The sequence below is a fragment of the Mustela putorius genome, unplaced genomic scaffold (genome assembly GCF_011764305.1).
Source record: "Mustela putorius furo isolate JIRA1106 unplaced genomic scaffold, ASM1176430v1.1 tig00000129_pilon_pilon_pilon, whole genome shotgun sequence".
Lineage (NCBI taxonomy): Eukaryota > Metazoa > Chordata > Mammalia > Carnivora > Mustelidae > Mustela > Mustela putorius.
In genome coordinates, this window is record NW_025421290.1 from 33,000,119 (window position 1) to 33,024,105 (window position 23,987).

The 23,987-nt window shown below is 37.5% G+C and overlaps 1 protein-coding gene and 1 non-coding gene across 2 annotated transcripts in view; both read right to left on the minus strand.

The window, feature by feature from the left end:
- Positions 1-23,987, minus strand: part of TSHR (thyroid stimulating hormone receptor) — a 166,144-nt gene that overhangs the window by 96,083 nt on the left and 46,074 nt on the right.
- Positions 351-452, minus strand: LOC123390617. Its single transcript, XR_006605153.1, has one exon. It is a non-coding gene; the product is annotated as a U6 spliceosomal RNA (small nuclear RNA).

Genomic DNA, 23,987 nt, shown 5'->3' on the forward strand with positions numbered 1-23,987 from the left:
TGTAAAGGGCATGAAATCAATCAAAACAAGGAGATAAAATGGCTTTTTAATGTTCTAATATTACCATATCTTACAACGAATGACCTTGCCTGTGGGGTTTGCCATCCACTGGTTTAAGCATCCACTGATTTAACTTTCTTTTGTCTTGGATATTGACTAGATGAAAATTTTCACAATTCTCATCTCGGACTCCACTTCTTCTTGCCTTTAGCTGACCGGTCCTCTGCCTGATAGATGTGTTCAGCTGCATTGCAGAGGGTCATTCTGTTTTCTCTGAGATTTTATATATCTCTAATATGACCCATTATGTGCCACTTAAGAAACTTATTCTATTTATTTCATTTTTTTCTAATTTTCTAGTGAGCATTATAGTGTGTCATCCTTACGCAGGGGCCATGCTAATCTTCTCTGTATTGTTCCAATTTTAGTATATGTACTGCCGAAGGCAGCACTCTAGTGAGAATTATAGTGCACCCTCAATATTAGTGGGAATATTTTATTATAGACCTGCCTTTGGACTGTTGTTTAATTTGTGTTGTGTTCCTTTTAAAAGAAAAAATGGAAATGATTTCCTTTAATACTTTTCTTCAGACCTTGTGGAACCCTTTATGCCTTGAAGAACACTGTTTAAAAACTATGTATTTGGGGCACCTTTGTGGCTCTGTTAGTTTACTGATTACCTTTGGCTCAGGTCATGATCTCAAGGTCCTGGAATTGAGTCCCACATCAGGCTCCCTGTTCAGTGGGAAGCCTGCTTCTCCCTCTTCCACTCTCTATGCTTATGTGCGCTCTCTGTCAAATAAATAAAGTCTTAAAAACAGAAACAAAAACAAACAAACAAACAAAAAACCCAACCCTATGTGTTTGTCCAAATCTTGTTATTTTATGGATGAATAATCTGAAGAAAGGTTGAGTGACAAGTTCATAAAATTAAGTAACAGCAGTCTTGCTTCCTTTAAGCTTTTCATTATAAAACATATGTAGATGGTATTTTGAAGCTACATAACTATAGAGAGATTCTTTCCTTTGCTATGAAGCTGTGACCCAGACACACTTCGGGAATCAGCATGTATTAGTACTATTTATATGTTGGATGCCTAACATGTTCTGGGCATCATGCCTGGTGCAGGGAATGCTATGGTAAGCAAGTCAGATGAAGGTCCTGCCTCCATGAAGCTGAGGCCAGTGGAGGAACAAGACATTTTTAAAAACCCACTTAAATAACTACACTATTTTTATTGTGTTAGAGCTATGAAGGAAGAGTACAGATCTATGCAAGTGTAGATAAGTCCTCTTCAAGGAATTGATTTAAGCTGTGACTTAAAGCTGCATCTGATAACAGAATCTGAAGGACTGGAAGTGTCAGTGAAGGAAACAGGGTGTTGGATTGGGCTTTTGGAACCTCAACCATAAAAGGGTGATATTAAGGTGGATAGGAAAGTGAATTATAGATTACAAAATAATGAATGTCAGAACTTATAATGTTTGAGGTCTTATGTACAATGATGCTGTGAACATAGCTGGCATTCAGTATGTACTTCTAGATAAAAGCAGCTTGGTGAACACTTGTCATCTGTCCAGTGTTCTAAAAGTAGGGTTTTTTTTTTTTTCTGTTTTTGTTTTCTTGTTTTGTTTTACAAATGGCAAATGCAGGCTTTGGCAGAGAGTGACATTTTTTTTTCCTGGCTCTTACGTGCCAATTGGAAGTTCGTAAGTTCACCGTCTCTCATTAAAAATTCAAAGTAATGTCTGTGAATTTTATCCAGGGAGAAAATATATTGGCTTAGGAAACTTTCGAATCAGTTCCCAGTTTCAGATAAGGACAATGAGCTAGACATTCAAGAGATAGTATGTATATATTCATCATCTGTATATTTTATTCAGGAATGTTGAATACTAAGGTTTAATATACTTGAGAAGGGGTGTATATGTGTGTGTGTGTGTGTGTTATATGTTTGTTTTTGTTGTTCTTGATATGGAGAAGAAAAATAATTTTATTTGAAAAATGACCAATATACAAGTTCTTTCCATTTCTAATTTGCATTTCAGGGGTCAACATTTTTGTATGAGTTAATTCTCCTTTCTGTATTTGTATTTCAACTGTTCCACATTGATTTAAAACCTACCTTCTTCCTACCCACCATTTCTACTCTTCTTCATTCATTTAAATAAATCCAGATTTCCATTTGGTAGTGTTATCTTTCTCCCTAAAGAGTTTCCTTTAAGGGGCGCCTGGGTGGCTCAGTGGGTTAAGCCGCTGCCTTCGGCTTGGGTCATGATCTCAGGGTCCTGGGATAGAGTCCCATATTGGGCTCTTGCTCAGCGGGGAGCCTGCTTCTCTCTCTCTCTCTCTCTCTCTCTCTCTGCCTGCCTCTCCATCTGCTTGTGATATCTCTCTGTCAAATAAATAAATAAAATCTTTAAAAAAAAAAAAAGAGCTTCCTTTAATTTGGCGTGGTAGCTTTTAGTGCAGGTCTGCTGGCAATGACTTCATTCAACTTTTGTTTATCTGGAAAAGTCTTTGTTGTGCCTTCAGTATAGAAAGATATGTTCATGGGCATAAAATTATAGGTTGACAGTTTTTTCCTTTCGGTAGTTAAAGATGTCATTCTGTGGCATGGCAAACTGTATAGTTTCCCTTTTTAAAGTATTCTCTATAGCTGATTTTCAGCAATTTGTTTATAAGGTGCCTTGTAGTTTTCTTCATGTTTATTCTTCTTGGGGTTCATTAGAGCTTCTTGGAATTGTAAGTTTAGAGTTTTTATGAAATTTGGAAAGCTTCTGGTTATTACTGCTTCAAATATCTTTTTTTTTTCTGTTCCTTTTCTCTCTCATCTCCTTTTGGAGTTCCAATTATGTGTGTGTTAAATGACTCAATGTTTTCATACAGGTGATTGATACATTCTTCACTTCTTCATATCTTTTTTTTTTTCTCTCTCTGTGCTCCATTTTGGATAGTTTCTATTGCTAAGTTTTTGAGTTCTTGATTTTTTTCCTTTTATAGTGTTTAATGTTTTAAAGCTCATTTAGTTAATTTTTCTTTTTATATGTTATATTTTTAGGCATAAAAGTCTCACTTGGGTCTTCATTATATCTTCCATTTCTCTTTGTTATGGTCATATTTTCTTTTATTTTCTTGATTTATTTGGAGACTTTTAACAAATGTTTTAAAATCATTGCCTATTATTTCTATCATCTCTGTCATTCTGTGTCTGCTGCTATTAACTGATTTTACTCTTTATTATGGATCATATTTCCTTCCCTTTTTAAATTTTCATTCCTGTTGCACAGAGAGATAAGATAATGTAGAAACTGCTACTGCAAGGAAAAAAGATTTACTGAGGTCCACTGTAGTAGTAAAAGGTGGCCACAAATTTCCCTCTCTTTGAATTTGGGCTGGCCTTGGGTGCTTGACCAAATAATGTAGTAGAAGTAACACTGTTGGATTCTTAGTGCTTCTGCCAGGGTGTCCTGGAATACTCTCCTTTAGAACTCTGAATTTTCAAAACAGCAGTCGACTGTTCTGAAATTGTCATGTAGAGAAGCCACATGTAATAGCTGGAGTCAAATTCTCACCTGAGCCCAGCACGTAGCTATCTGCACCAGGGCAGCACATACGTGCACGGAGCCACTTTGATTTCCAGCCACACCCATCCGTCATCTGAATACCACTGAGTGAACACTGATGATGCCCTAAGAATTATTCACCTGTATCTTAACCCAATTCCTGACATACAGTATTGTTAGATATAATAAAATGGTTTTTTAAAAGTGAAATATAGTTGACACACATTACATTAGTTGCAACACAGTGATTCAACAACTTGGTACTTATGCTATGCTCACCACAAATGTGGCTATTGTCTGTCACCATACAATACTATTATAATACCCTTGGCTATATATTTTATGTATATATATGTATACATAAAATATATATTTTATGTATATGTGCTGTATATTTTATGCCCATGACTTAATCATTCCATAAGTGCAAGCTTGTACCTCCCATTTTCTTTCATCCATTTTGCCATAAAATAGTTGTTTTAAACCTCCAAATTGTATTACTACTATAGATAATGAAAAACACCTACTATATGTTAGATATTGTTAGAATTTTTATATCTATCACATATTGCTAAGAATAGCAGAGTAGCTACATCTGAAAATAGTAAACCTCCCCAAGCTGAGATAAAATTGGTAGAATTGATATAATGAGCACCTATAGAATGATAGAAGTTAAGCTTTGAGTCCACTATTCTCTTTCTCCATGTTATTTCTATTCTGGTTGTCATATTGCTTGAAAACTTGGATAATAACAGGTTTAGTAACTTTGAGGAGGCCATCTAAGAATGAGTCTTCTCCAGGGGCGCCTGGGTGGCTCGGTGGGTTAAGCCTCTGCCTTTGGCTCGGGTCATGATCTCAGGGTTCTGGGATTGAGCCCCACATTGGGCTCTCCACTCAGCAGGGAGCCTGCTTCCCTTCCTCTCTCTCTGCCTGCCTCTCTGCCTACTTGTGATCTCTCTCTGTCAAATAAGTAAAAAAAAAAAAAAGAAAAAGGAAAAAAAAGAGTCTTCTCTATGTAGCAAAGTCAGTGTTTATTCTACAACCTGTGTTCCATCAGTACAATGGAGAAAAGACTCTAGCTGCCTTTTGACTGGACTGGTCTGTCTCAACTCTGCTAATAGCTATCACTGTCATTTTAGGTCAATTATAAACTCTCCGAGCCTGAATGTTGTGTGTGTGTGTGTGGTTTTTTTTTTTAAGATTTTATTTATTTGACAGGGATTACAAGTAGGCAGAGAGGCAGGCAGAGAGAGAGAGAGGAGGAAGCAGGCTCTCCACTGAGCAGAGAGCCCAATGCGGGGCTCGATACCAGGACCCTGTGATCATGACCTGAGCTGAAGGCAGAGGCTTTAACCCACTGAGCCACCCAGGCATCCCCGAGCCTCAGTGTTTTGTTCATGTGTGGAGAAAAACACTTTTTCTCCCCATTAATCCACAGGGGGTTGTAATGAGAATCAGGTAAAATAATCTAATTGAAGTTAGATAGAAATGTTATGATAATGATTATAATGTTAATAATTACTGTAATTCACAAGCATTTATCTACTTATCACAAAGTATTTGCCCTGCCCCCCCCATCATAGGGATAAAGAAGTGGTTTAAAGAGAACACAGGTGTCTCATTTCCCAGTTAACTTTGTTGTGATTTAAGAAATAGTGCAAGATAGAGGTTGAAATTAGTTCAAAAAAATAACTCAAGCCATCATATGATTTACGTTAACTGTGTTGTCATTAAAAAAAGTTACTGTTAAGTCAGTAAAAGGAATTCCATTAAAGGATAACCATTTGTAATCCTCACAACACATCTTTAAATTTTCCTTCCTCCGCTTCTCCTTTCAAAGCCACTCTGATAAACTTCCAAAACTCAAATTTCCTCCCTTTCTTTCTACCTCGTTCTTTCTTTAAAATGTTGCATTATGCAAACTGACCTAGATTTATTAGTTATTTCTGCCTTATTTATTTGTTTATTTTAGAGCTGTGGGAGGGACAGAGAAAGGAGGGAAAGAGAATCTTTTTTTTTTTTTTAAGATTTTATTTATTTATTTGACAGACAGAGATCACAAGTAGGCAGAGAGGCAGGCAGAAATAGAGAGAGAGAGAGAGAGAGAGGAGAAAGCAGGCTCCCTGCTAAGCAGAGAGCAGAGAGCCCGATGTGGGGTTCTATCCCAGGACCCTGGGATGATGATCTGAGCCGAAGGCAGAGGCTTTACCCACTGAGCCACCCAAGCACCCCGGGGCAAGAGAGTCTTAAGCAGGCTCCATGGGCAGTGTGGAACCTGATGTGGGGGTCTGTCCCAGGACCCTAAGATCATGACCTGAGCAGAAACCAAGAGACAGATGCTTAACTGACTGAGCTACCCAAACACCCCTCTGCCTCCTTTTTAGATACTATCTTACTCTACCCATTTTCCTGAATTTGTACACAAATCATATAAGAAAATGGCTTATAGAGAGTCATCCTTGGTGGTAAAGAGGGAGGCACAAGCTAATAAATATTGTCCTGCAAATAATTTTATTTAACAAATAACATTAAGATGATAAAGATTCTTTCTTAAAACAGTTAAAAAATCAACTACTTTTTATAAAGCTGCAAACATTCAGCTCTTGAGAGTTTCATGAGACCCTCTTAGGGGGATGTTTTTTTAATAGTCATTTTCTGAAATCATTTCAGCTGGAGGACAAAACGAGTCACCTAAAAATAGCCCGAACTCATTTTCTTCCCCATGAAATGATTTATAAGGTTTTATTGTTACTTCAACCTTACCCACCACTTTTTTAAAAAAAAAAGATTTTATTTATTTATTTGACAGAGAGATAGCACAAGTAAGCAGAGCAGCAGGCAGAGGGAGAGAGAGAAGCAGGCTCGATCCCAGGACCCTGGAACCATGGCCTGAGCCGAAGGCAGCTGCTTAACCAACTGAGCCACGCAGGCGCCCCTTTACCCGCAACTTTTATTTGTATTATTACCATAGGGGGTATCCAATTAAGCCAACTTGAGTTTGCATGTATAGAAAAAAAGGTGCTATTAATATTGCCAAGACATCCATACACCTTGGATGAGATTTTCCTTGTTGAAAACAGTCACAGGATTTCCCCACCTTAGTTCCTGCTGCCCGCAAGCAGGCCCTGAGGCAAGGATTTGCTAAGTGCAAGTAATTTGCTAAGTAAGTGTTCCCAGGAGAAACTGCTGAGGGGCAGAGGACGCAGCTAAGAAAGAGAAGGCCAAGTTGCAACCTCATGGGGATCTGCAGAGGAGCTCTGGAGTATAGATTATGCCATAGCATTTGTCCTGACTCAGCCTGGGGCTTTCAAGAGTCCTACTTCAGTCCTCTGTAAACTCCTCAAATCAGCTCCAGGTGTTTCTTTGAGGGAGCAGGCATGATCTTCCAGAAGAAAAAAACATATTGAAGTTAGGAAGAGATTCATAGAAACAGCAAAAGGGACCTAGATTAATATGGATGGAGTACCACATTGTCCGCTATTTCTGTCTTAGTTAACGTACAGGTAAGTAACATGGGAACAGATGTTGGGAGCTCACTAGGGGTCTGCTGCTGGGCTAAGTGTTTTACATTCATTATTTTAGGCAAACCTCACAATACCCCTGTGACCCAGAGTATTCCCATTTCACAGCTAAGGAAACTGAGGTTCATAAGGTGAATTGAGTTTCTCAAGGTCACACAGCAAATGAATTGGCATGAATTTGAACCTAGGCCTGCTGAAGTTGTCCTGGAAAAAGGTAAGAGAAATACTTTTGTGGACTGATGGAGCTCTCTACTCCTTATCTTTTTTGCTCAAAGGGCTGATTACTGAAGAATATGTGAGACAGTTTATACAAGGATCAAGGTCTCCTGAGAAAATGATTTCACCCTTCCCCTCCTGAGCCGAGATGTTACTAGAACCTTTCTAAAGGATGGAGGTGGTTTTCCGTGAAATCTACTAAAAGGAAAGACACCTAGAGTCTCCCTTGGTAGATTCTGCTGAATAGCAGGGCAATGTGGACATCTGACCTAGATGCTGCACGAGTTTAAAGTCATGCATAAGTGCCATTAGTTAAGGCACTAATCTGTAGCTGGGTCATTCCCTTTAATCTAGTTATTATGAAAATAAGTACTTGTCATGAGAATATATGCTAAGACATTATAATTTGAGGCATCCAAACATGGACTTTTCTTGGCTGAATGTAAGATTTTCTTTCTTTGAAGACCCTCTTCCTCCCATGCGGGGATCTTGAAGAGTAGTGGCTTTGTTGTTGCAGCGATCTATTTCTACCTCCTCTTAGGGAGCAAACTGACATTGTGAAAAAAGTCAGTCTCTGGATTTTCAATAATTTGGGGGCAAGACAGAGGACGAAACCAACGGTCTTTGCTCCTTCCAACACCCTAGAAATGAAGGACACTTGCTGTTGATGGCTTGCATTTATGAAATTACCCTTTAGATTTCTAGCTTCCCTAACTATTCAGAAAATGAAATGAGTTTGGATTTATGTTTTCATTGAAACAGTCATGGTGATGACTCAAATTATAACATAAAAGAGAGATTGTGTTTACCTTTATTTTCTTTCAGACTATCTACTTGGAGAAAAGGAGATGATAATTGTTTTACTGTTTTCTTTCATTTGCCAAAAAGCATTTAAAATGTATTTGATCTTTAAACACAAGTATGGTTTTTTGATTGTTTTATGTGCTCCTTTAAGTATACGAAAGTGAACACTTCAAAGTATCTGGACAAATCAAAAAACTATTATTAAGTTGGCTACAATTTGCAACTAACTCCCAATTTGTTGGATTATCTATAAAACTGTTTCTTGCTGCCTCACTCCAAATATAACTGAAACAATCCTAAAGAATAGACCCATTTGTGACAGCAAAAAAGATAGATAGATGATAGATAGATATATAGATAAATTGCAAAGTCCAGAAACAACAGATTGGTTAAATAAATAATTATGGTACATCTACTATGTGAAATACTATTCTGCCATTAAAATTTATACAGAAGATGGGGTGCCTGGGTGCCTCCGTTGGTTAAGCATCAGCCTTCAGTTCAGGTCATGATCCCAGGGTCCTGAGATCAAGCCCCCACTGAGCTCCCTGCTCAGCAAAGAGTCTGCTTCTCCCTCTCTCTGCCCCTCCCTCTGCTTGTGCTCTCTCTTGCTCACTCTCTCTCTCTCCAATAAAATCTTAAAAAAACTCACCCAGATGTTGCATGAAAAGAACATGGGAAGGTGTTTAAAATTTAATATTAGGTAAAAACGAACCAGTCCAAAAGAGGACACGTAAAACCCATTTTACATACATTACATAAGAAAATTCTAAATAGATGTACAACAAAATGTTAGCAGAAGTTCTCAGGGAGTGGGAACAGAGATACTTAAAATTTTCTTTTTGTAATCTATACTTTCTAATTTGTCTACAAAAAACATTTAATTCATTTGTAATGAAAGTTAACCGTTTTAAAAAGCGTGAACAGGAAGAACAGGGTTAGATCAATATTATTCATAACTATAAGTATGCTTTATAGTTCTAGAAGAGTCATTGTTCATTAAAATGTCAAAAGCATGTGGGTTGAAAATTGGGGGTCAGAGATAGTGGAAAGAGCGAAGTACTGATTCTTTCAATCCAATAGAGTAGCCATAGGCTCTCTTCATAGTGTAGAACTGCACTGTCCAATACAATAATCATAGCCATGTGTGGCTGCTTCTGAGCCCTTGAAATACAGCTAATCAGAACTGAGATGTGCTATAAGTATAAAATACTGGATTTTGAAAGCTTTAAAGTACCTCATTAATGATATTTTATTTTGATTACATGTTAAAATATAATTTTGGGATACATCAATTTAATTAAATACATTGTTAACATTAATTTCACCTGTTTCTTTTTACTTTGTTTAATGTGGCAACTAGAAAATTGTAACTTATATATGTGGCTTGCATGATATTTCTCTTGAACAGCACTGGAGGTAAGAGTAAGCTCAGCTTGAATGTTCTATGTCTTTTTCCGAATCACAAAGCATTTTTTTAGGAAATTTTTCCAAATACACAAGATACTAAAACAGAATTGAAAGAGAATGAGGAAATTGTAGATTTTAAAAAGACCTTTTAAGATCTGAAACAAGCTACTCTTATTGATGTTCTATAGAAGCAACGTATGAATAAATGAGAAACAATGCAGGTAGAATTGCTCTTAATATATATTTCTCAAGGGGTGCGTGAGTGACTCGGTAGGTTAAGCATCTGTCTTTAGCTCAGGTCATGATCTTGGGGTCCTGGAACTGAGCCCCACATCAGGCTCTCTGTTCAGCGGGGAGTCTGCTTCTCGCTCTCCTTCTGCCCCTCCCCACTGCTTGTGCTCTCTGTCTCACAAATAAATAAAATCTTTAAAATATATATATATATTTCTCACAATTGAAGCTTAATGTTTTTCTCATACCACACACTTGATACTTTTACTATAATGCAAATTATTATTTTGTTAAAAATAAGTCTTTTTGATAAACATATTCATCAAAATGTTAGTGAAGATACTCAGAACCCATGCCCACTTTGCCAACTAGACGTGGATTTCCTCCAGAGGTTTGACTGTAATGAGGGATGCAAACTGGATGATTAGATGCCAAGAACAGAGTAGCAGGATGGAGGGAACCTATGCTTTTCTAAGTGGAAAACTGTGTATGTCACTGACAGGTCAGCTTTCCATCTCCCCTGTCCCTAGTTGCAAGGGTGTGGACAGGTGTAAGATCCCGTTAGGCAAGGTGTACCAGGATACAAAAATCTATGGAAGGAAAACCTAGAAATTTCCTGTTTTGGTTTGTTTGTTTGTTTGTTTTTTGTTTTTTGTTTTTTGTTTCAAGTCAAGGCAATGGTCAGAACTTCCTGGTTCCCACTACAGCTTTCACAAAGAGGTCTAAAGTTTTATGATGGTATAATTTCATATGAAAAGGGAAGCAAAACATGGCATGTACCCCTGAAAATCTCTAATGTCATGATGGAAAAATATTATGACCAAACATGCATGTTTGTTCCCCGCATAATGTGTACAGAAACCATTTCCTTTTGACAGTCCACTTGAATAAAACAAAAAAAGATAATAAAACCACATAAGCATTTTTTTCCTGATGATCCTCTCCATTTAAAAAACAATAAAAATCAAACCACATGATTTTCCATTTCAAATGAAATAGCATCAATGATGGGAAATCCAAAAGCATCTGTATCTGAGAAGTCCTACTCAGATAATTCCAACCAATGGTTAGAAACACTTTTCAGTAAAGTCCTTTCTTGAGTGATGCTATTGTATTTGTAAAGCAGGCTTCACAAAACAAACGATCACTAGTAAAAAAGATTTAACATTTATCTCAGCATGATTTTTAAATTGTACTTCTTATGTATCTTAACTTATTGAGACGGAAAAGGATTAGTACCAAAATATTTCATCCCATATCATAATTAAAATAGAATTTAGTTGCAGTAAAATTCAGCACAATAATTTTAGATTTTAAAGAAAATGTATTTTGATGTGATAACCTAGAGCTTTAATGTTCGAGATGAGAAATGAATTTAACCACAAGCAGTAGAGTTTTGTTATGTTTTGTTTTGTTTCTGGAAATTAAGTGAAAGACCGTTTTCCGTGGTCTTTTAGCCAAGATACAAAGAAAAAAAAATGAATCCGGTCTATTTTGTTTAGACATCAGCGAGCAGGCCATTGAAAGTTCCCTGTGACAGTGATTTTTTTTCTTCAAGGGCTCTTGAGGGTTCATGCTGGAACATGAGTAACCTTGTTTTTGCAGAGTTTGTACCAGCCATTCTCAACTGCCTTCTTTGCTGTGATGAATATTCTCTAGTAGTTGTAGGCACTAAGTTTCTAGAACCTATCAACACCGTTTCTTAAACATCAAAGGGCCATTCTTCATGACAAAGCAGGCTTTCTGCAGGACTCTCAGGGAACCGAACATAATTCCCAGCACATACACCCCATATTGGAATCTGAAGGACAGTGTTAAATAATTACACAATATAAAACTATTTGGAGGGAGTTCTAGTGAATTGTTTTTATAGTGCTGAGGCTTGGAAATTCAGACAATGTTGGACAGTCTCAGCAAACCATGTGACAGACAACTGGCAGGGATACAGAGTCCCTGGTATATATATTTTTTAAGAGAGACCAAGTTATTATTACACCCTCTTTTCTTTAGAAAAATTGTCAAATGTTTTGATCAACTCATAGGCTACCAGGCAGCCCAGCTTAGAATGTTTCCCAGAAGTGCCTTACATTTAATACAGAAAATGTTTATTTCCATGAAATAATATTTTTCATTTATTCATTTTATTCATTTATTTGAGATTTTATTCATTTATTGGAGAGAGAGAGAGAGAGAGAGAGTGGGGGTGAGGAGCAGAGGGAGAGAGAGAAGTAGACTCCCTGCTAAGCAGGGAGCTCGATGTAGGACTCGATCCTAGAACCCTGAGATCATGACCTGAGCTGAAAGCAGATGTTTAACTGACTGAGCCACTTAGGAGCCCCTCAACAACACATTTTAAAACATAAAATCAAATCACACATATTTTTATTTTCTTCCCATCAAAGCATACAAGTAATAGCTCCTATTCATAGAATTCTTCTGGGCTCTGTGCTAATACATTTCCATGTATTTTTTTTACTTTAGCTTTAGCTTTACAATGAAGTGTGAGGTGTACCATGATGATCTTTATCTTATAGATTAGGAAACTGAAATTTAGAGTGGTTACTTGTCCAAGGACCTTGCTCAGCGGCTGCAAGACTACACACCCACAGGCAGCACTTAATTTCTTAAATTAAGATTCAGAAATCTTGGGGTGCCTGAGTGGCTCAGTGGGTTAAAGCCTCTGCTTTCAGCTCAGGTCATGATCCGAGAGTCCTGGGATCGAACCCCACATTGGGCTCTCTGCTCAGCAGGGAGCCTGATTCCTCCTATCTCTCTGCCTGCCTCTCTGCCTACTTGTGGTCTCTTGTCTGTCAAATAAATAAGTAAAATCTTTTTTTTTCTTTTTAAAAAGGTTAAGAAATCTTAATCACCGTGTCATATTGCTTCTCTGAATATGTTTTACATTAAACAACATCAGTGGCCGTTTATGACTACTATATGTCGAGGCTATAAACAGACTGTAGAGGATGTGAATGTGAAGTCATAATTCAACTCAGAAGAGTTTTCTCTTTCCTCCCTCCTTCCTTGTCTTTCTCCTGTTCTTCCTTCCCTCTTATACCTCATATCGTCCAGTTCTATAGTTTGCAATATAATGGAGAAGTTAATACGTATAATCCTCAGAAGTAAATCATAGAAGAGTTCTGATAACGTCCACCAAAATAAGATAGAAAAGGTATTCATCCTGTTTTAAATTCCTCAAACATTCCTCAAATAGCCAAAATAAGGAATGCTTTCTCAAAAAGATGAAAATAAAATTTTAAGTAGAAACAAGTGAGTGTAATAACTCTGAGGATATCACAATGTGTATTTGTCATGGTTTCTAATTCTGTTATCAGATGATTCACAGTTTTTTTTCTTCTTGTGTCAGTTTTGGGAAGTTATTATTTTTTCTAGAAACATCCGTTTATCTAAATTTTCAAATTAGGACCATAGTATTGTTAATATTTATAAATGATATGATAATTTTTAAAATATCTGTAGGCTCTGTAATGATATATACCTTTTCATTTCTGATTCTTTTTGCTTGATGAACCTCATCAGGGGTTTATCAATTTCATTAGTGTCTTCAAAGAATCCATCTGGATTTTTTAAAAAGTCTCTTCAAAATTTTAAAGTTGTGTCTAATAATTCACTCTCTGAACTCTTGTGCATCCTTTTCTATTGCTGTTATTTCTCTTTATTTTTTAATTACCGTGTGTTTTCTTATGTGGTTATTTTTTATTGTGTGCAAGACATTGTGTGGCATATGAAAAAAGAACTGACATAATCTTAGTCCTAGAATTTTTTTTCTTTCAAAGAGGATTTAGAGTTTCCTTTGGCAGATAGTTAGGGGCACCAACAATCTTATATCATCTTAATCCAACTATAGGGACTGAGATAATTTGAAACCACTTCAGTCCCAGGTTTTCCCAGTACTCCCTGCTCTTTGGTAGAGCCCTTTGAGATTGTAACTCCATGTTTGGGGGTTTAGCAGAGATCACTTTTTTGACAGAACTTGGATTTGATTTTTTTTTTTTTTTAACCATTTAGACTTTCTGGGACTGACAAAACCTCTACTCAATTCTTCCCTTAACCTCTTCCAGAATCATCAGCCACTCCTAGGAGTCACGGCTCCGGGTTTCCTTTTCCTGCTCTTTGTTTCATAATTCTTTGCTATCTTGATTGTGAAATTTTAAAAAAATATATTACTTTACCATGCTCTGTCAATTTTTCTCAGTAGGAGTGCTTTAAATTATATGTACATTTTGTGCAAGATATTGTGAATATTCTTGGAAGCAGAAGCCCTTTATACTTTGTTTTTAATATTTTACCATTGATTTGTGATTTCTTAGGTTCATTTTACATGTGTACATATTTCTTTTTCAAAATGTGGAAGATTTATGGTTCGATTTTAGTTCTTCAAGTAATTTTCTTATTGCTTAAAATATGACTTTATATAACATAGTAAGTTCTCTCTTTCTTTAACCAATCTATTAATTCCCTACTCTGAACGATAATATTCTCAAAATAATTTATTTCTTTCACCTCCTTGCTTTCTTATACTGCTACACTTTTGTTTGGTTTGTACTTGATCTTAAATTAGCCTTAAACAATACACATTGAAAATGAGAAAACCAGAAAACTTAAACTACCTCCCACCTTCTTCTCCCTCAGACCCAGAGATGTGCCCTGAGACAAAAGAAAGATTTTTCAGTTACAAGGTCCCAAATAATTCAAGGGTTTACCTCTCTCTTTGTGTGCATATATAAGTATGTTAGTGGAATGATTTAGCCATAACCTCTCTTCACCCATCCATCGTTCTTAAAAATATTATGACCTACTCAGTGTCAGGTGCAGCTTTGGGTTTGGGGAATATAGCAATAAATAAAAGGGAGGGAAAAAAGAAACTTGGTTTCACGAGTTTATATTCTGTAGATGATAAAGACTGATAGCCTCGGGCTGCTTATTATTTAGTTTCTTATCCACTCTGCCAAGCAGAAAGATACCTTCTTGAAGAGATAGCTTGTCTACCAATGTCCTCATGAATCATCACATCCCCTGCCTCTGCAGAGTATCTTGTGAGATTTCAGGAGCTACTTGAGATCAGCCATTTTGTTCTTTGCCTGCCTTGCCCCTTGCTATGTGCCACCTACTTCAGAGAACTCTGCTCTCTCAGCCTATAATCTAGAATAGCCCCCTTATTTCAGTTTACTTCCTTCCTCTGGTTCAATTTTCACCATATTTGACAGCTGTCCTTCATGTATATTATGGTTCAGGTTAATGAAGATTTTCTTTCTTTCTTTTAAATATTTTATTTATTTATTTGACAGGGAGAGAGATCACAAGTAGGCAGAGAGGCAGGCAGAGAGAGAGGAAGGGAAGCAGGCTTCCTGCTGAGCAGAGAGCCTGATGCGGGGCTCGATCCCAGGACCCTGAGATCATGACTGAGCTGAAGGCAGAGGTTTTAACCCACTGAGCCACCCAGACACCCCTAATGAGGATTTTCTAATCATCACAAATTAGAGTGTCTGCTGCTAATTCTCCTTGTTGATTTTGGTTGATTTCCAGAGAGGGTAGGATTTAGATGTCTTTTCTATCCTGAAATTAAATATCCCATCTTTTTCCTTTTAAAGTGAGGGTACTTGAGTCTGGAAAGGTTCAATGATTTGGTCAAGGTCTCATATATAACTTGTAGTATGAATCCAATCCTAGAACTCAAACATCTGGATTCCCAGTTCAATCTCCTTTCCATTATACTTTATTTTACATGAAAGATAAATAAGTTTAAGTAAACAAATCAATATTCATAAAAAGAGCTTTAGATTTGTTCAAACCTAACTTTCTACCTCTTCTCACATTAAAAACACAAGTACATATTCCTACTGATTTATCTTATATTAGAGTTTCCAGATAAACAGGACCAACAGGGAAAATATACATAGATAGAGAGAGAGAGAGAGAGAGAGAGAGAGAGAAAGAGAGAGAGAGAGATTACAAGGAATTGGCTTGTACAATGGCAGAGACTGGGAAGTCCCAAGGTCTGCAGTGGGCAAGCTGGAGCCCTAGGAGACTTGATGGTGTAGTTCTAATTGAGTCCAAAGGCCTAAGAATCAGAGAGGGTGATGCTACAAGTTCTAGTCCAAGTAGTGGCTCAATACCCAAAAAGAGTCCATGTTTTCATTAAAGTCCAAAGATAAGAAAAGACTAACATCCCAGCTCAGCAATCAAGTGGTTGGAATTTTCTTTTACTGAAAGAAAAAAATCTACTCAGACCCTCAGGTAATTGGATAAGGCCCACCCACATGAGAAAGAGCAATTTGCTTTACTCAGCCTACTTGTTCAAATGTTAACCTCATCCCAAAATAGCCAGAGTCATGTTTGATCAATTATCTGGGAAGTCTATGACCCAGTCAAGTTGACACATAAAATTAACCATTATACCCATTCTAGTAACTGCAATTTAAGAGTCCAGTTTTAAGTCCATGAGTACAATGTACTAGCTTTTGAATACCATCAATCATTGGGAAAATGAGGTTGTAAACTTAGACAAAAATAAAAGTAGATCACAATTGAAATTGCAGACACATTTTTACTGATCCTGTTATCTAGAAAGTTTCTTCTTTATCATGAGTCAGATTATATATTTCACATACTTGGAAGTGTGCTAAGTGATTTCAATGAGCTCCAAAAAAATGTGATAAAAATAAAGACTTAATCCAAAGCATTTTAAAATTACAGATTTATTCTCAAAGTGGTAGAGCAATTAATGTTACTCAACACTATTTACTGAGTATAAGATAGAATTAAGGTTTTGATTATCTAACAACTAGGCTACCAGATCTCTCATCCACCATAATTTCCTTAGATGCAGAGAAGCGTGATTTATTTCACTGTCTTCCCTGCTTTCTCCCCCTTATTGTCCTCACTTCTGTTCCTTACTCCTTTTCTTCCCTTTATTCTTTCCCCTACCATAGTCAGTAGATTTGGAGGGGAAAAAAGATGGAAAAATACAGAATATTTTTGCTCTTATCCTAGTGAGAAAGACACGCAGGTAAAACAACTAACCCAGGTTGATGGCATGAGCTCTTCAGTGCAATAGTGATTAATCATGCTGTTTGCGGACTTTTTTGGGGAGGAGACACTACAGCTGGGCTTCAGGAATTTATCAGCAAAGAGATACATTCTAGGGAATTATTAATTAAGTGATATGAGTAACTTCATATTTTTAGTACATTTTTTTCTTACAAGCTTGCTTTCAGTGACTGGCAACCAAATTACTCAAATTAAGACATCTACCATTTCCTGCTCTCCCAGTCTAGCTCTTTGTTTCCATGGATTCAGACTCCCACTTCCAATACCTTTTCCACCCTTATTATTCCGACAATTTGTTTAAATAGCTCTTCTCAGGCTTCTTGTTCTTACTTCCCTTTATATTTACTTGATTTTCTGCTTTCTTATTCTTTTTTTCCTCCCAGATAATTTGTTGTGGTGATTGGACTATTACTTGAAGATTTTTATTTATTTATTAGAGAGGGAGTGAGAATGAATAGGGGAGAGGCAGAGGGAGAAGCAGACTCCCCACTGAGCAGGGAGCCTGAGGTGGGGCTTAATCCTAGGGCACTGGGATCTGGACATGAGCCGAAGGCAGACTTGAACCAACTGAGCCACCAGGCACCCTTGCATATTCTTGTTAACCAAAAAAGTAGCAATCAAATTGGACATTTTTCAATATTCAGATTAGTACTTACATAATTTCATGTTTACTATCTTATATTTTTTGTTTGGGAATTATTAGCTGTTGGTTAATTTTAAGACTATGACTGATGGTAACTACTCTTTGTAGAGTTATTGGCAATGGAGAGATTATAGATATTACTAGAAAAATTGTTTCTCATTCATTACTCTGTTTCTGTATGCCAGGATATCTCTATCAGCTCTGGATCTACTAACATTATAGCAGATATGTGTCAAGGGTAAGACTTATATACCACTCGTACTATTGAAGTACTACCAGTGGACTATACTGTGCAAATTAAATGCTAGTCTTTGGAGCCAGACTGCCTGACTTTGCAATCTCAGTCTTCCACATATTACTGATATGACCTCGGGCAAGTTACTTGTCTGGTACCTGTCTGATGGGAATTAATATACATAAGGTGCCTAGAACAGTGCTTGACACATAGTAAGTTCTCAATGAGGGTCAGCAGTTAATTGTATCTCATATTTATATTGAGGACATATTTAAGATAGTAGGTTTTGTATAAACCCGTCATTTTTAAAGTGTTGTCTCTGAACCAAAAGCAGGACTTGGGAACTTGAACGAAATGCAAATTCTTGGGCCCTTACTCTGGGGTTGGGAGTCCAACATGTATTTTAACATGTCCTTTAGGTAATTCTGACACATGCTCAAGTTTGACAACCACTAGAACAGACAAAGAGCTGTAGGTAGAAATCTGAGAAGCTTGGTTCCCAATTTAGCCTTCTTATAAGTTGTTTGACTTTGGGATATGCTTCTTAATATTTCTGAGCATCACTCTGAGATCAAGGATGTTGGGTTGATGCAAATTATGATCAACATAGTAAAACAGTATAAATTCTTGATGATTCTGCTTATTACATACACACATTCAGTGGTTACTCATAGTCAGGTAGAAAGCTCCTCTTGTTGTCCACGAACTTTGGTGATATCAGCTTCAGATCATTATGGAATCTTCTTTAAAAAGTTCTACCTTGGGGTGCTTGGGTGGCTTAGGGGGTTAAGCCTCTGCCTTCAGCTCAGGTCACAATCTCAGGGTCCTGGGATCAAGGCCCTGCTCCCTGCCCTCTCTCTGCCTGCCTCTCTGTCTACTTGTGATCTCTCTGTCAAATAAATAAATAAAATCTTTAAAAAATAAATAAAAAAATTAAAATTCTACCTTTCTTGTTCTCTTATATGATAGGAGATAAATCTCATGAGTGTACCTGTCTGATCTGATCTTTGCAAATATAGCAGGGTATTCAATTGCATATATTGGTACAGGAATCCGGTTTGGCCTTGTGGTCTACAGCTATGCCCATGCCTATCTTCAGTTCTAATCTTTATCTTTAGGAGATGATAGTCTGAGATAGATTTCTCATAATTGAAACCAAAGGAGTCCGATTAATTGCTCTGATCAATAATGTTGTAACTGATGTCTCCATATTAAATAACAAGGAATTGTGCAAAATAGTGTAAAATGAAGGGATCTGAATGCAAATATGATACTTTTTTGACAGCTCACTCTTCATTTTCTTCTTTAGGAACTGATCATTTTTAGGGTTTTTAGTCCATTCAGATTTCATCTGAGTCATAATCATAGTCCACAGACACATATGTACATGCACACTCACTCCAGTTCCAAACTTGCCTTTTCTCTAGTTTCCTTCATCTCAGCAAATGTCTCCATGAGGTGTTCAGGCCAGAAACCTGGCAAAATGTGAGTATTTACAACTTTGTCATGAAGAAGTGACTTGCTGTCATTTGCTATCTCCATTTATAATTGAAGGAAGTACTCAGTTACAGTTAGAAATCTGAAAGATGAAAATTTTTCCCATCCAAGTTCATGGACCCCAGTTATTAAACCCTAAAAATCTACTTACAGGGATCCAGTGTCCCAAAGGTGAAAAGTATAGAGCAGGTGCTGGGAGGGAGAAGAGGAATTCTTCATGCAAGACAAAGTTTGAAAGGACTTGTTCCTAGAGTAGAATCTCCACCTCCTTATCTGTTTGTGTCTTGGGTAAGGTCCAAGACCTGGGAAGGAATGGGTCCTTGGAATATTTAGGAGGCTCTATCCTAAGTACTGGGGCTCCCAGTTTTAGTAAAGCACTTCTGTGGCCCATTTTCCATGGCTTGGACAGCAGGTATTTAGTGATATAGACTGGAGTTTAGAGGAGTCTCCCAAAGTGTTTTGCTTTGGGTAGGTGCTGGATCCCTCCATTCATTCTCTAGTTAGAAAGTCATGGAAAGGAAGCCACAGAGGAGCAGAAGAGAGGCTCAGAGTTCAATGAAAAAACTTTTTTCCATTGAAAATTGTAATTTTCTTTTTTTAAATTTAAATTCCAGTATAGTTAACATATGGTGTTATATTAGTTTCAGTGTACAATACAGTGATTCAACAATCCCATGCATCATTATAGAGAACAAACTGATGGTTACCACAGGGAAGTGGGTGGAAGGATGGGTAAAATCAGTGATAGGCATTAAAGAATACCCTTGTGATGAGCACTGGGTGATGTATATAATTATTTCAAACAAATATTTTTTTGCATACCTAGTGTTTTCTTTTCTCTTTTTTTCTTTTTAAAAAAGATTTTATTTATTTATTTGACAGAGAGCATGAGTTGGCAGAGCAGCAGGCAGAGGGAGAGGGAGAAGCAGGCTCCTTGCTGAGCAGCGAGCTCAATGTAGGGCTCGATCCCAGGACCCTGAGATCATGACCCGAGCCAAAGGCAGACGCTTAACCAACTGAGCCACCCAGGTGCCCCTCTTTTCTTTTCTTTTAATTTCATTAAATACTTGACTCTTTTTCTTAATCCCCAAACCTAACCAACTGGACCATCTTTTGACCATACCCCATATGCTGGGCTATCTCTCCCATCAGCTATAGCCTACCCCCACAACTGCAACCCCCTGCTCAGAGTTCACTTTTGTCACTCTCCAAACACTCTTCACCCTGCTACCAGAGGTGCTTGTTTTCTTTTCAAAACATAAATCTCAAAACTGTAAGTAGTTTCCTTTTCTTTTAGAATAAAGTCCCCAATTCTTAACCTTTTTGGAATAGGCCATGGTCAACTTATTCCAGCTTCGTTCTACTTGACTTTTTCCTTGCCTCTCTACAGTTCCTTAATAACATTTACTATACTTCTCTTATATTCCAGGCTATTGCATATACTGTTCCATCCTAGTCTTCCCTCCATGGCCAACTTGTATGTGAATACCAACTTCTAGGGTTGGGCAATGCACTCACTACCTATACAGCTCTACATTGCAATCCCAACCCCTGTCTTCTCTTCCTTCCATGCTCCCGTAGAGATATTTTATCTGACCCTCTAAATTAAACCCACTTCCATGTGCTCCAATAGAAACTGGTACTTCCTTTTCTGCACATGATATTTTAATTGGTTGTCATTCCACTAGACTGTAATATTCATGAGAACAAATATCATTTGTGTCTTAGGACTATTCTTCATATCAATCCAGCACCTGATACAAAACGAATGCTCATTCATTCATTCAATAATATTTACTAAATACCTCTTATGTGCCTTAGTGTAACAAACACACGCAAAGATTTAATAAATATTTGTTTAGTATTTGTTACTGGGTTTTAGAATTGAGATTGGCCTATACTAAGCCATCTATATTTTTAGGGGGTCTGTTTAGTCTTGTTTATATTTTGGCACAGTTTGAATCACCCTCTTTGCATATTGTTCTTACCGTTGACTCTCCAGAGTTTACCAACTCAGGTTATATGACTTATAAAATCACATGTCTCCTTTCGTATTCAGAAACTATGGCCATGGGGCACCTGTGTGGCTCAGTTGGTTAAGTGTCTGACTTTGGCTCAGTCATGATCCCAGGGTCCTGAGGCTAGCAGGGAACCTGCTTCTCTCGCTCCCTTTGCCCCTCCCCCCGCTCCAGTTCTCTCTCTCTCAAATAAATAAAATCTTTATAAAAAAGAAATTTTATGATCATTTCCTTACTATTTGTTTAAGGAATATACTTTTTTTCTTTCAATTTCTCCTGCCCCTCAGACTGCATCTAGTTTTCATCCCATAAAGTGTCTCTTGCTATGTCTCTAGAGTCCTGACCTTTGTCTTCACAAATATAACATGCTTTTATTGCTAAGTTGATTTGTAAGAGAAATGTAAACTAGGTCTTTTTCAATTTCGGAGTTGCTTAGATTCCAAAAGTTTGTTTGTAAATCTGTTTTCTGGGATCTTGAATGCATCTTTCCATAGGGTGGTCAAATTCTGAGGCCAAGGTCCTCAATTTCACCTATTCATATAGTGAAACTAGGACCAGCTTGAGTTTTGTGTTAAAATGTGAGGCGACCATGGCCATCACAGGAGGAAGGTTTTCTCTCTCCATTCTCCATGGTTGTTTCTAGGTAATGTTTTGAAATGGTAGCTTACTCCCCCGCCCTGCCACCCCAAGCATACATCCTTTCTCACCACTCTGTGGCTTTCTCTACAAGGCCTCTTTCATTGCAGGGCTATACTCAGAACCAACGTAACCCTAAAAATCCTGTGTCAAAATTACCATGTCTTCTTTTCCTCATTCTCTATGTGTAGTTCCTCTCCCATCTTTGGAAAACCAAAGGTGGAATTTATTTACTGTACTGGATAACTGATGGATTTCATTAAATCATGAGAATTTCAAAATTCTCAGTTACCCCAAATGGAATCTTAGGCAATGGAAATATTCAGGCTAAGGAATGCTTTCAGACATAAAGACATTTGTCATTTGCTAATTTAAAGGACATTTGTTGAGGAGCTTTCATGAGTAAGCTCTATGTTAAGTTAAAGAAATTCATGAACTAAGCTCTATATTAAGTTTAAGAGATGATCCTGAAGGATATATGGGCTAACAGGAGGGAGATATAATTCAATATGGTGTATGAAATAGAAAACTGTAAAATATGAAATTTGGGGTGCTCAGGCTTCCTAGAGGAGGTGACATTGAACTAAGTTGTAAATGACAAATAGAAATCCACCCTAACAGTTGGACCTTCTAGCCAGAGGAACAACAAATGCAGAGGCATGGAGGCAAAGGAAAGCATGGTCCATTTGGGTAAATGCAGTCATCTCAGTATGGACAGCCTATAAGGTGTAAAGAAGGGAAGCAGAGAAACATTAAACTGGCTCTGGCCATTCTTTTCCAATAAGCGATATTTATCTGCTTATTTGGCATTTTGTAATTCCTCTCTTCTACTTTTATATGAAAGCTTCTCTAAAAATCTACATTTGAAATTTTCTCAATGACTCTGAAGGCAATTGCAGAGGGGAACTTGGACCTAAGGGCTGTGGAGGCATGAGCACAGCCATTTTTATGTACAGTGTAAGTTCCTTTCTTACTCTTGACTTAATCTTTGGTGAAGAGATCAAACATGAATGTGCTTAGGAATTACCTAGGCTATTTGTTTGAAACTCATATTCTCAGATTCCATTCCCAGTGTTTTGATTCCACTGACTTCAAGTGCCATCTGGAAACTTAGATTTTTTTTTTTTTTGAAGATTTTATTTATTTATTTGACAGAGAGATCCTAAGTAGGCAGAGAGGCAGGCAGAGAGAGAGGGGGAGGCAGGACGCTCGCTGAGCAGAGGGTTTGATGCAGGGCTCAATCCCAGGACCCTAAAACCATGACTTGGGCCAAAGGCAGAGGCTCAACCCACTGAGCAACCCAGGCGCCCCTGGAAATTTAGATTATTAACAGACCCATGGGTAATGTGGATCCAAGCTGTTCTGGGCTATCTTTTGAGAAATAACAGTGCAGTCAGGGAGACCTCTTAGTTTAAACTATAAAGTGTGTAAGGTCGTGTATAAAATGTATAAGTGTATAGAGTGTCTAAAGTAGTCCCTTTGTACACTCCCTCCCCTCCTTACATACTCCTGACACCCTCAAGCTGCCTTGGATTAGTTAGAACTCTACTGGGGTTCAACCAGCGTTACCCTGATGTCCAGTCCTGTTCCTCCACCACCTAAACTTACCATCCTGTACAATCACAGAACATTAGCAGAACATCAGAATTGGCCGACACTTGTAATGTGGATAAAAGCAAGGCGTTGCCAAAATTTATTTCGCTTCTTTGTTTACCTTGGTAATCCCCAAGTGCCCTTCATCTACCAACTATGAGAGTCTGTGCTTAAGCCTATTCCCTTGATGTTCCCATCTCTTTTGTCATTAAAATTTAAGGAGGTGACACTCACATGCTGGGTTTCTAGTGCACATCTAACAGTATAACTGTGTTGGGATAAAACAAACTGAAGTTTTTACTAGTCTTCACAACTGTACACTAGAAATTTAACATAAAATTTTAAATTGACAATAATGACTTTCCCCCTTCTTTTTTGTTCTCCTTTACCACAAAACAGAATTCTCTATCATTTCCCCATTCAACTATCCAACCTCTTTGCCAGCCTCAGGTTTTCCCAGAGCTATTTTTTAAAGAAGCTTTTTAGATGCAGTGCAGAACTTTATGGCAAGGAAACTCAGTGCTTACTTAAAGTTTCTCAAACAA